Below are 11,174 nucleotides of genomic sequence, written 5' to 3' on the forward strand. Positions count from 1 at the left end.
GGCGAGCGATAGGTAGTAGGACCTATGGCTTTACGTGTTTAAAAAAATATATGTGTACCTAATTGACCTTTTCTTAATATAGTATATTAATTATTTTCAAACACTTAGTTCCAAATTGTCGTCCGTATATACACAAACCACGTGCAAGGTCGCTGGGTCGGTGACCGGCGCAGCCTCCGCGACACCAGCGCCGCGGGAAAACTCAGAACCAGAAAAACATAAACAGTGGAGAAACACTTGACACACACGACTTGTGGATCCTGATCCACAAGTCGTGTGTGTCAAGTGTTTCTTCCCTGTGTGCATTCCCTGGAATGCACTGAACAATTGTCCACCTGGCATTGCCGGATTTATATTCTTTATGAATGTAGGAAAACATCGTGAGGAAACTTGTACATCTGAGAAGTTCTGTATAGGAATTTCGAAGGTGTGTGAAGTCTACCAATCCGCACTAGGCCGGCGTGGTGGACTAAGGCCTAATCCCTCTCAGTAGTAGAGGAGGCCCGTGCTGTAGGCAAGTATATAATACAAGGCTGATATTATTATTATTATTATTATGAATGTAGGCCACTTTAATTCCGCCGCCCCATGTAAGTAAGTTTATGTATGTATGTAGGTTTCTAAAATACTTAATAATTTTCCATTTATATTATGGAAGGCACTAAAGTTAAATAAAGGAATGATTCATTAAATCGAGTGAGCGTCGTCTGAAATCTGCCGCCTCTAAGAGACTGTTGCCCATAGGCCGCGGCCTATACGGTCTATTTACAAATCCAGGACTGCCTGGCAGTAGCGAAGCGTCCATACTACTAGATTCCTACCGGCTTCCCTTTCAGGTTTATTTATGTTCGTCTTCGTTTTTGTTTTCTATCAAATTGGCCGCAATAATACACATTTTGAAGAAAACTGAATACTATTTTGCATGCAAATGTGTCCACGTCTGCATGAGCGGACTATCTGAGTCCATTCTCTGTGCAATAAGTTGCAGATAAATATTGGAGCTGGATCGCAATCGCCGTATCATGGCGGTTCTTTTACACGTAATCGCCATAAAACCGATATGTTAACTAAGGACTTTTTTCGTTGAATCGGGTTACCTTATGTAAATTTGTCACCCTTCGCACCTGCCACCTGGTCTTATTCGAATATAGAGCATAGGTGAATGGTGAAGTTTTTCAATAAGTAATCTAAGAGAAAACATTACCTTAGTTAACATATCAAGCATAGGTGAAGGGCGAAAATTTTCAAAAGGTAACCTAAGGCAAAAAAATTGCCTTAGTTAACGCGGCCAATTTGACAGAGAACAAAAACTAAGATAAATGTAAACCTAAAAGGGAAGCCGGTAGGAATCGGATTATATGGACGCTTCGCCACTGATACAGAGTAATTTTTAGCTTGCGTTGTTAATGAAATCACATACTCGTCTACCTATGATAACATTGTGACAAAATCCATGAATAGAGGTGGTGCGTTACTTTAAAATGATGGACATCTTCCCCTCCGACACCCCACTCGTGAAGCTCAAGGAAAAATAACTACTGTAAATTAATGATCAATGAAACTCTGTAATGTCATTTAAAAAAAACATGAATAACGAATATTTTCACCAAAATTTCAATTTGGTGAAAATATTCGTTATTCATGTTTATAGTTTGGTGTGAATATGGCGTATGCCTGAATGTATTGACTGAAAGTGTAATGTTGCCACTGCGAGGAATTCTCTTAGAATAGTAGCAGCAGTAAGGCATGTAAAATTAAATGAATACACAACGATGACGAAAATTTCTGCAAGATTACTTGGATTGATCTTTCTTAGTATACAGTATAGACTAAAAGAATCAGACCGTTTACTGGTGGTAGGTCTCTTATATGTGAGAGTCCGCCTGGGTAGATATCATAGCAATGTCTATCTGCCGTGAAGCAGTAGTGTTACGGTTTGAAGAACATTGTAGCCAGTGTAACTACTGGACATAATAAGACTTCTCAGGATGGCGAGCGCAGTGGTATACAATACTTTCTAGTTCAAGGTGTTGGATGGTGTTTCTACTGTTTATGTGCCGTATCGCTTACCATCAGGCGAACGACAAGCTCGTCTCGTCATTCAAAGCATTAAAAAAAGACCAATTCCCGCCATACCAAAACAGAATTCCAAAAACTCAACAATATTAAAGTTTTTAGAACAAACAGTACCCACGTCAGCGCATTCCTGGGGTCAGCACAAACCGACCGCCACACAATGCTATTCTGAGAACACTCACAATGATTTTGTCGAAGACGCTTTTTAAATATTACTCATGTACACCTGCATTTCCATACCATGAGAGTGTAATGCATTGAAGTAATATTTATAAGGACCGACTTTCAAACTCCCTTCTAGTCCTTTAATTAACTTGAACTAAATTGGAAACCAAAAGACCTACCAGACTTCATAACACTGTGAGCTTATTTTGCATAGATCGAACCGTTAATAGCTAAAAAGTTTTAAATTTTGTATCATTGTAAAATGTAGGTAGATATTAATAACTTTTGCATGACCAACACCTCACGATGTTTTCCTTCACCGTTAAAGCAAGCGATAATTCACAAAGAATACACACATAATTTTTTAGAAAAGTCAGAGGTGTGTGCCCTTTGGATTTGAACCTGCGGCCATTCGTCTCGGCAGTATACATTGGTCTATTAAGTGCAATAAATGAATAAGCTATAGCTAAAATAGGCTACATTAATTCAACAATTTAGATGTCGCTAAGTGCAATAAAATATTGTAAAGTTGCTACAGGGTGTTACATAACCCACCGCAACTGTCTGGCAACTGGGCAAGTAGACCGGAACGGCACCGTATACAGGGTGCGTCTGAATATACTAGTTTCACGTTTTGTGATTAAATTTGGAGTTAAGGATTATATAAAGTAATGTTTATGTAACATATATAACAATTAGGACCAAAATAAATAATTAAATTGGACTTTTTAATGGTGTTGGTGTCTTTTAGTGTTCCATTTTAGAATAAAAATTGGCGTGTTCAAATAAAATTATTAATCGTCAATTTTATGACAAAATATGAAATTAAATTACCTTGATACTGATACTTGATACTGAACTTTTATGATAATAAGTATCTTTTTATAGACTAGCACAGTACCTAAGCTATAGATTTTTTTTTCTAAATTAAAAAAGTGTTTTGTTTCACAATACATAAAGTAACGATAACTTTTAAAAAATGACAATAAAAAAAAGAGACAAACACATTTTATTTTCTTATTATTATTTGAAGTATAAACGACATACACTTACCAAGTGGTATTCAAACCCCCAACCTCCAAAAAAATGTAACCAACTTATCAAACCAAAACATAATAAATTAATTTAATTAAATTTATGAAATCCAACACACCCTGTACATACAGATCTTAAAATTGCAACCAGTTTTACGCAAGAGCGTGCAAAATGAGAAGAACTGAGCCATTGTAATCTCTTCCTGAACTTATGTCACTTTCCTAATATACTTCTACTGCAGTGGTCGGGTCGTTTGTGAGTATAGTCTATTTCCACCATCAAGCAGCAGTATGCCAATGTCTAGTTTAAAACGTTTTAAAACCTGTGTAGATAAAAAACGACGGTTTTAAAAACGACCATGCCATAAAATACATTGCATAGATGTGCCTTTATAATGTTTAAGCGACAATGAACCTCGGATGGTTCGATGAAGTCTTTTGTCTCTAAGCAAGCCAATCGATTGATAATAAAAAGTTATTGTGCAAATCCCCATTTTCTTGTTACTACTACTCCATCTAAGTTACCTTGTAGCTACAGTGGTTAAGGTAGCTGCTCTTGCTGACCCGTCTCTTTAACACCCTCCCCGTGTTGGTATGTGGTGAGGTTTAAACTACCGCTCCCAAAATTACATGTTTTATTTTGGTACAAAATATGTTGATATTTTTAGAATAATCTTTAAATACAGGTAATGATTAAATTATGAAAAATTAATACACGAAAAGACTGAATATCTCATTAACCCCCTCACCCTTGTGTTTTTTCATGAATTTATTTTCGAACCACATCCCCCATTTTTAGCCTCACGCGATTAATGGAAGTCCCCCTACTGAATACTATTACTCGTCATCATCTCTCGACATACTATAAAAATCTACGCGTAATATGCAGGTGGATGTACTTTTCATTTGCGGGGTAATCGGCCGTAGTATCGGTCGTTGTCAGCGAATTATATCAACTTACTATCTATCTTATTTGTTTTTATACGGAAGAATGAGGAAAAATGCAAGCGAGTTATCTTTCTTTCTTTGTTTTGTATATTAATATTTCTTTGGGGTAGACAGAAGCGATAGTACAGATACGTTTAATTATATTTCAGTTATACGCGAGCCTAGCTTCATATTGGGTGCGTCTTATGTCGAGGTGATGTAAAATAATGATAGCTTTGTTGATTAGCATCATTTATTGTGTTGTATACAATTATTCATCATCATCATCATCTCAGCCACAGGAAGTCCACTGCTGAACATAGGCCACCCCCAAGGATCTCCACGTCGCCCTGTTGGAAGCGGCCTGCATCCAGCGACTTCCTGCGACCTTAGCCAGGTCGTCCGTCCACCTTGTAGGCGGGCGTCCGACATTTCGCTTGCCTGTACGTGGCCTCCACTCTAGAATCTTTCGACCCCAACGGTCATCGGTTCTTCGAGCTATGTGTCCGGCCCACTGCCACTTCAACTTGCTAATCCTATGGGCTATGTCGGTAACCTTTGTTCTCCTACGGATCTCCTCATTTCTGATTCGATCTCGTAGGGAAATACCGAGCATAGCCCTCTCCATAGCTCGTTGAGTGACCTTGAGCCTCCTAATGAGGCCCACAGTGAGAGGCCACGTCTCGGTGCCGTATGTTATCACTGGTAACACACAACTATCGAAGACTTTCGATTTAAGGCACTGAGGTATTTTGGACGAGAAGACGTTGCGAAGTTTCCCGAACGCTGCCCAACCGAGTTGATCCAACACTTTAGCGATGATATCCCGGACATCAGCCTGTGTGAGATTGAGATGGCCCTGAAGCAACTTAAGAACAACAATTTAATTATTATTATTTACATACAAATAAAATTATTTATTAGTACAGACATATTGTTTGAAAAAAGCGGCGATAGCCTAGTTGGTTGTAGAACGGACTGCCGAGACGAATGTCCGCAGGGTCAAAATCCAATGGCACACACCACTGACTTTTCTAAAAAAAAATATGTGTGTATTCTTAGTGAATTATAGCTTGCTTTAACGGTGAAGGAAAACATTGTGAGGAAACCTGCATACCTGAGAAGTTCTCTATAGGAATTTTGAGGGTGTGTGAAGTCTACCATTCCGCACTAGGCCAGCGGGGTGGACTAAGGCCTAATCCCTCTCATTAGTAGAAGAGGCCCGCGCCCAACAGTGGGACAGTATATAATACAGGGCTAATATAAACGTAACAAACATGTTACATGAATGAACACCGTAACGAGAGAGGCCGAGTAAGGATGGGACACTTTACATTATTTTAATCGATACAATCACATTTTACTACAAAACTATGGTGTTGCTACTGTTTTTGGGGTCGTACAGATGAAGGGTAAGCTCGTCTCGTCATTTAATTATAATAAAAAAATGCAACAACTCGGTGTTTCTGAAACAAATTTAATAAATGCATTGTAAGTGCTGAGAGGCGAAGAAGAAACATTAATTAACAGTTGATATACGTGTGTCCGTGGTAATTATATTTTAAAAAAACTGCTGTGTTGAAATCCCAACTTCGATCCCCGTGTCAGGTAAAATGTTAAGTTTTTTAGCTCACTATTAGCCTGGAGCTTGGATTTGGGCTCAATAAATGCCAAAAAGCCCGCCCTATTTTAATATAGAGGCTGAATAACGAAATTTGGGTTTTAGACATCTCTACTTACCCAAAAGATAACAAAGCGTAACGTTATGTTCAAGCTGTAATTATAATTAAATTAGTGGTATCGTGATCAATGTGGGAGGAAGATTAATATTAACAAAATCAAGATAAATTAATATAGAAGTGTGTCAAATTATATTTATATATTATTAAATCATCGCCTTATTTGGCCAGTGAAGTCATTTGCACAGTCACGGAGATTTTGGTTCGGAGGGAATCCAAATAATAATAATATATACTAGATATAAGTAATAAAACTAAATAAAGTAAAAATTATAGTAAATATTGAATCTCTCTTCGCCGAATTTCGGCCACGGCGGCCAATCATAACTGATAACAGCCAGGTACGCAGGATATATAGGGCACAAGAGTCAGTGCAATTTATTAGTCCTCTCTCTGTTCCTTCACTCTCATAGTCCGGTGAGACGACAATCCAACATGACCGGAGAGAGATCAGGCGCAGGACCAACGGCTTTACTCTTTCCGAGAAACGGGGGTATCAAACCGCCAACTGCCTGACTCCAATCCGCAACTAAATAATTTTAAGATGGAATACCTAGTCATAATTATATTTGGCCCGACCCGGGATTCAAACCCAGGACTTCAGCGCAGTAGTTATACTCGTGACATGTACGCATTATAATAAATATATTATAGGTTTCACATGAGTAGCAGAGGATATAATACAATTTACTGTCCCACAAAACATGAATAAAAACCTTCCTCTTGATTCACACCGTCCCTTGGCAAAAATCGAACGAAAAACCGTTAGGTTGTTTATAAGCGTATCGCGTTCAGACAGAAGCATCCGGGGAGATTATTTTATAATATGTAATTATGTCTCCTCCAGGGATATGGCCTAAAAAGCGGCGATAGCCTAGTTGGTTGTGCAACGGGCTGCCGAGATGAATGTCCGCAGATTCAAAACCAAGGGCACACACCTATGACTTTAAATATGTGTGTATTCTTTATGAATTATCGCTTGCTTTAACGGTGAAGGAAAATATCGTGAGGAAACCTGCATACCTAAGAAGTTCTCTATAGGAATTTCGAGGATGTCTGAAGTCTACCTAACCGCATTAGGCCAGCGTGGTGGACTATGGCCTAATCCCTCTCAATAGTAGAGGAGGCACGGGCACGGGCCCAACAGTATATAATACAGGGCTGTTATTATTATTATATTATAATTCCTGAGATTAGCGCGTTCAAACTCTTCAACTATATAATATTAGTATTTATAAACGGAAAACTACCAGGATGCAAAGGCTCCGAGTTCACTAACCCATGCAATAATGCATGTTATCATTCGTTGCAATTTTTATCGTGCACTGATCTCGGTACGTTGTTTTTTTTCCTGAAAACCCACTCTGACTGATAACGTTTGCTGGTGCAGTCTTGTAGGTACCTAGGTGCGAGCGACTGGTCCTCGCTAACTAACCCTACAAGATTGTGTATGAAATGTGTTTCAGTTTAAAGGAGCAATCGGGAGTTTTTTCACGCAGGCACGGGAAATGAGCCACTGCTACTGTTAAATAGGTATATGTTGGAAGGATTGTCCTGATCTCAATGTAGACAGACACCTGTTATAAAGAACATACTAAGGTACACTTACGTCTTATTATCAAAGGGGCGACAGAAGCGGAATTTATACCCTCCTTTTCCTTAACCTTATTCTGCCTCATAATATGCAAGGATGTGAGTTTATCGCTACGTCGGGCACAATTTTTTTTTAACCCTCACGGCTAATCGACCTTACTGCTCCTGATGGTAAGTGGGGTCCAATAGAATGTCGACTGACGAGAGCTGATTACCCCTTAGCTGTCGACAGAATTATGCCGGCCTGTTAGAATCGGTTATATACAGGCTGATCCCGGAACGCGTCACACTTACGTGGGCCACTATGGCTTGTTTCAACATCTTGTGTACCGTTGTCGTTATCCTGGCGGATATAAAATATATCCTACCATCAGCAATAAAGTGGAAATATGCAAAGATGTATGAATAGGTTTTAGGTCTTAGGTCTTTTTGATTATTTCAAACAACCAAAATATTCCTTATTAAATTGTCTATTAGATAGTATAGATTGCAGATTACAACGATGTGTACTTTAGGAGATGCACGGAATCAACTATAATAGTATTATTTTTATTGTGAAATAAATTACACAATATCAACATTATAAATTAAATGAAATTACCAATGTGAAAAAAAAAACACACCTATTGTAGAAATATGTTTATCTTTTTCTATATGTTTTATAAATTTGAAGTAGATAGCTTCTAAAAAGAGGTTTAACAAGCCGTTTTGCGGAGGACCTTAAGGGCCTATTTCTCAAGTGACAAGTAAATATTTGATACTTATCGTATATAGCTAATGTAGATAGTACCTACTAATTTTATATTTATTCGAGACCATCAATTAGAGTGCGACTTTTATATTTGATCGACTTATATTGACATTGATGTGACGAATAACATTTACTCAGAAGTTGTTAAATTAGATTAATATCTATAATAGATTTTGGGAAATTCAAAACAGTCAATGCTTTCTAGTTGGCCAATGTGCCTTGCTAAGTAACCAAGGGACTAGGTGCAGAATAGGAAATGGATAATGTATGGGAAAACTTTATATAAAAATATGTTCACATTTGTCTATTTACTAGATAGCGATAATATCAATGCTTAGTTTGAGCTACTACGAAAATTCTTGGAATGGAATAGTTGACTTTACGGTAATTATAAAATTAAAATAATACTTAAAAAATAAAAACAGATGTGGTAGTTACTGATGATGGTAGGTTTATTCTGAAGGTTTATTGTCATTAAATTACAACGAATTTTTCTAGCGACATCTATTGTACAATATGTGTATCTATACTACGCTTGTAATAGTATTATACTAAATGGTTCAGCTATTCCATAACAGATGGCGCTAGACGAAAAAATTGACATTTGCTATAACTATATTTATAATTATTATTAAACCTTAATGATTATTATGTGTTATTAATAATTATTAAATAATGATATTTATTATTATCGTATTATGTAAGTTAAAAAAAATAGTTTATTTATAAAAATGATAAAAAACAACAAATAACTTGGGAATAATAACGAAAATTAAATTCGAATTACTGAGAAAAAAATCAAACACCAGTTAATAGCATAAAATATTATTTTAATTTTCAAAACAAGTGTTTCCGCCCGGGATCGAACCGGGGGCCTTCTGCGTGTTAGGCAGATGTGATAACCGCTACACCACGGAAACCGATATTTGGTCTGTCAAAATTACACATTTTATTTCAATAGATATTTATATTCATTATTAATTTATAAACACGGTTCTAAGTTCAAAACCTAAAATAAACTAACTTTAATCATTCAATCATAAAAAATTTAAATTACCTAAAGACAAATTCAGAAATATTTACCACCCGTGCATGATGGTAACATGTCTATTAACTTCCTTTACTGCTACGTATGTTATGTACTCCTGGTACATTGTTGTTTATTTGTCGCAATCGTTATTCCACGCACGGGCCTCGTTGTTTAAGCTCCGGCCTGTCAACTTGATGTGACGGCTTTGCTGGTACCATGATGGGAAGGATTTAAGTTTTTAATGGGGGTATAATATTAAGACTGACTGACTGCCTCGGTGGCGTAGTTGTATTGCACGTCCGGTACAATAGCGCTCTGAGGTCCTGGGTTCGAATCCCGGGTCGGGCAAAATGATATTTGGGTTTTTCTACTCAGTATCAGCCCGGAGTCTGGAATTTGTGCCCGATATGGCGATAGGCTCGCCCCCTATCACATCATGGGACGGAACATACTTGGCGAAAAGTGGGTGCCCTAGTTGCGCCTCTGCATACCCCTTCGGGGATAAAATGCGTGATGTTATGTATGTATTATGTATGTTATGTATAATATTAAGAGATTAAAAATATAACTGAATTTTATTCGGAATTCTGTACTTTTATTAGGAATATAATATGGGGATGGCTAGGTACAGTCAAACGCTGTTCAGCAAATGACATACCATAATTTCTCGGGGTAACTAATTGATTCCGTTTCAAAATTCAAATAAATTCAGCGGTTATGCATTGCAAGTGCCCTTATCAACTATCAAGTAATTGTTATATAACACTATTGATAACTATAACAATTTTTTTCTGGGGCCTCTTCGTCCCCATTACTTCCTCTAAGATGCAGGCATGTTTTCCTGGCGGTATTGCCTTCACTCACGCGTTGAAAATATTATTATAACGAATGTATAACTACATTTACAACTTGTACAGAGGACGAAAACCTCTTCTCCACTCATATCAATATAGTATAAAGTTTCAGAATTACAAAAACCATCACGCATTTATCCCCAAAGGGGTATGCAGAGGCGCAACCAGGGCACCCACTTTTCGCCAAGTGTGTTCCGTCCCATGATGTGATAGGGGGCGAGCCTATCGCCATATCGGGCACAAATTTCAGACTCCGGGCTGATACTGAGCAGAAAATCTCATATATCACTGCCCGACCCGGGATTTGACGGACCTCAGAGCGTTGTCGTACTGCGCATGCAGTACAACTACGCCACCGAGGCAGTTTCAGAATTCTTATTCCTATTATAATACCAATAATTGACTTATAAACGTAACTCTTGCGTCAAAAATGTATGGAATTAATGCTAAAGGCCATATGCTCGGGGGAGAGTCTTAAGAATCATGGACGCGCTGACGACTTCAAATAAAACAAAGAATACTTTGCTTAGAACATCACAAGTCCCATCGCTTTACTGCCAAATATTCATTCTGAAGACATATATAATATATATTTTCTTTTTTTTATACTTTGAATGACGAAACGTGCTTGCCGTTCGCCTGATAATAAGCGATACGACCGCCCACAAACAGTAGAAACACCATCCAACATCTTGAAATATTGTTTGGTATTCCACTACGCTCGCCATCCTGAGACATGAGATGTTAAGTCTTATTTTGTCCAGTAGTTAGACTCGCTACAAAGTCCTTCAAACCGGAACACAACAGTGACTACACACTATTGCGGCAGAAATAGACATTACGGTAATACCTAGCCAGACTGTCACATAATTTGCGGGTCCTCCACCAATATATGTCTACGGTGTGACTGTCGATATGCCATGTCTACACGTGTGATAAAGGTAAATTCGATTATAAGAATTATTTACGCATAATAGATAACATTCGTGCGTCATGTCGTGACGT

The 11,174-nt window shown here is 37.8% G+C and overlaps 1 non-coding gene across 1 annotated transcript; it reads right to left on the minus strand.

Annotated features, from left to right (window-relative positions):
- Nucleotides 1-9,132: 9,132 nt before the first annotated feature.
- Trnav-aac lies at nucleotides 9,133-9,205 on the minus strand. The gene has a single exon. It is a non-coding gene; the product is annotated as a tRNA-Val (tRNA).
- Nucleotides 9,206-11,174: the final 1,969 nt, after the last annotated feature.

Source organism: Manduca sexta, chromosome 4 (assembly GCF_014839805.1).
Source record: "Manduca sexta isolate Smith_Timp_Sample1 chromosome 4, JHU_Msex_v1.0, whole genome shotgun sequence".
Lineage (NCBI taxonomy): Eukaryota > Metazoa > Arthropoda > Insecta > Lepidoptera > Sphingidae > Manduca > Manduca sexta.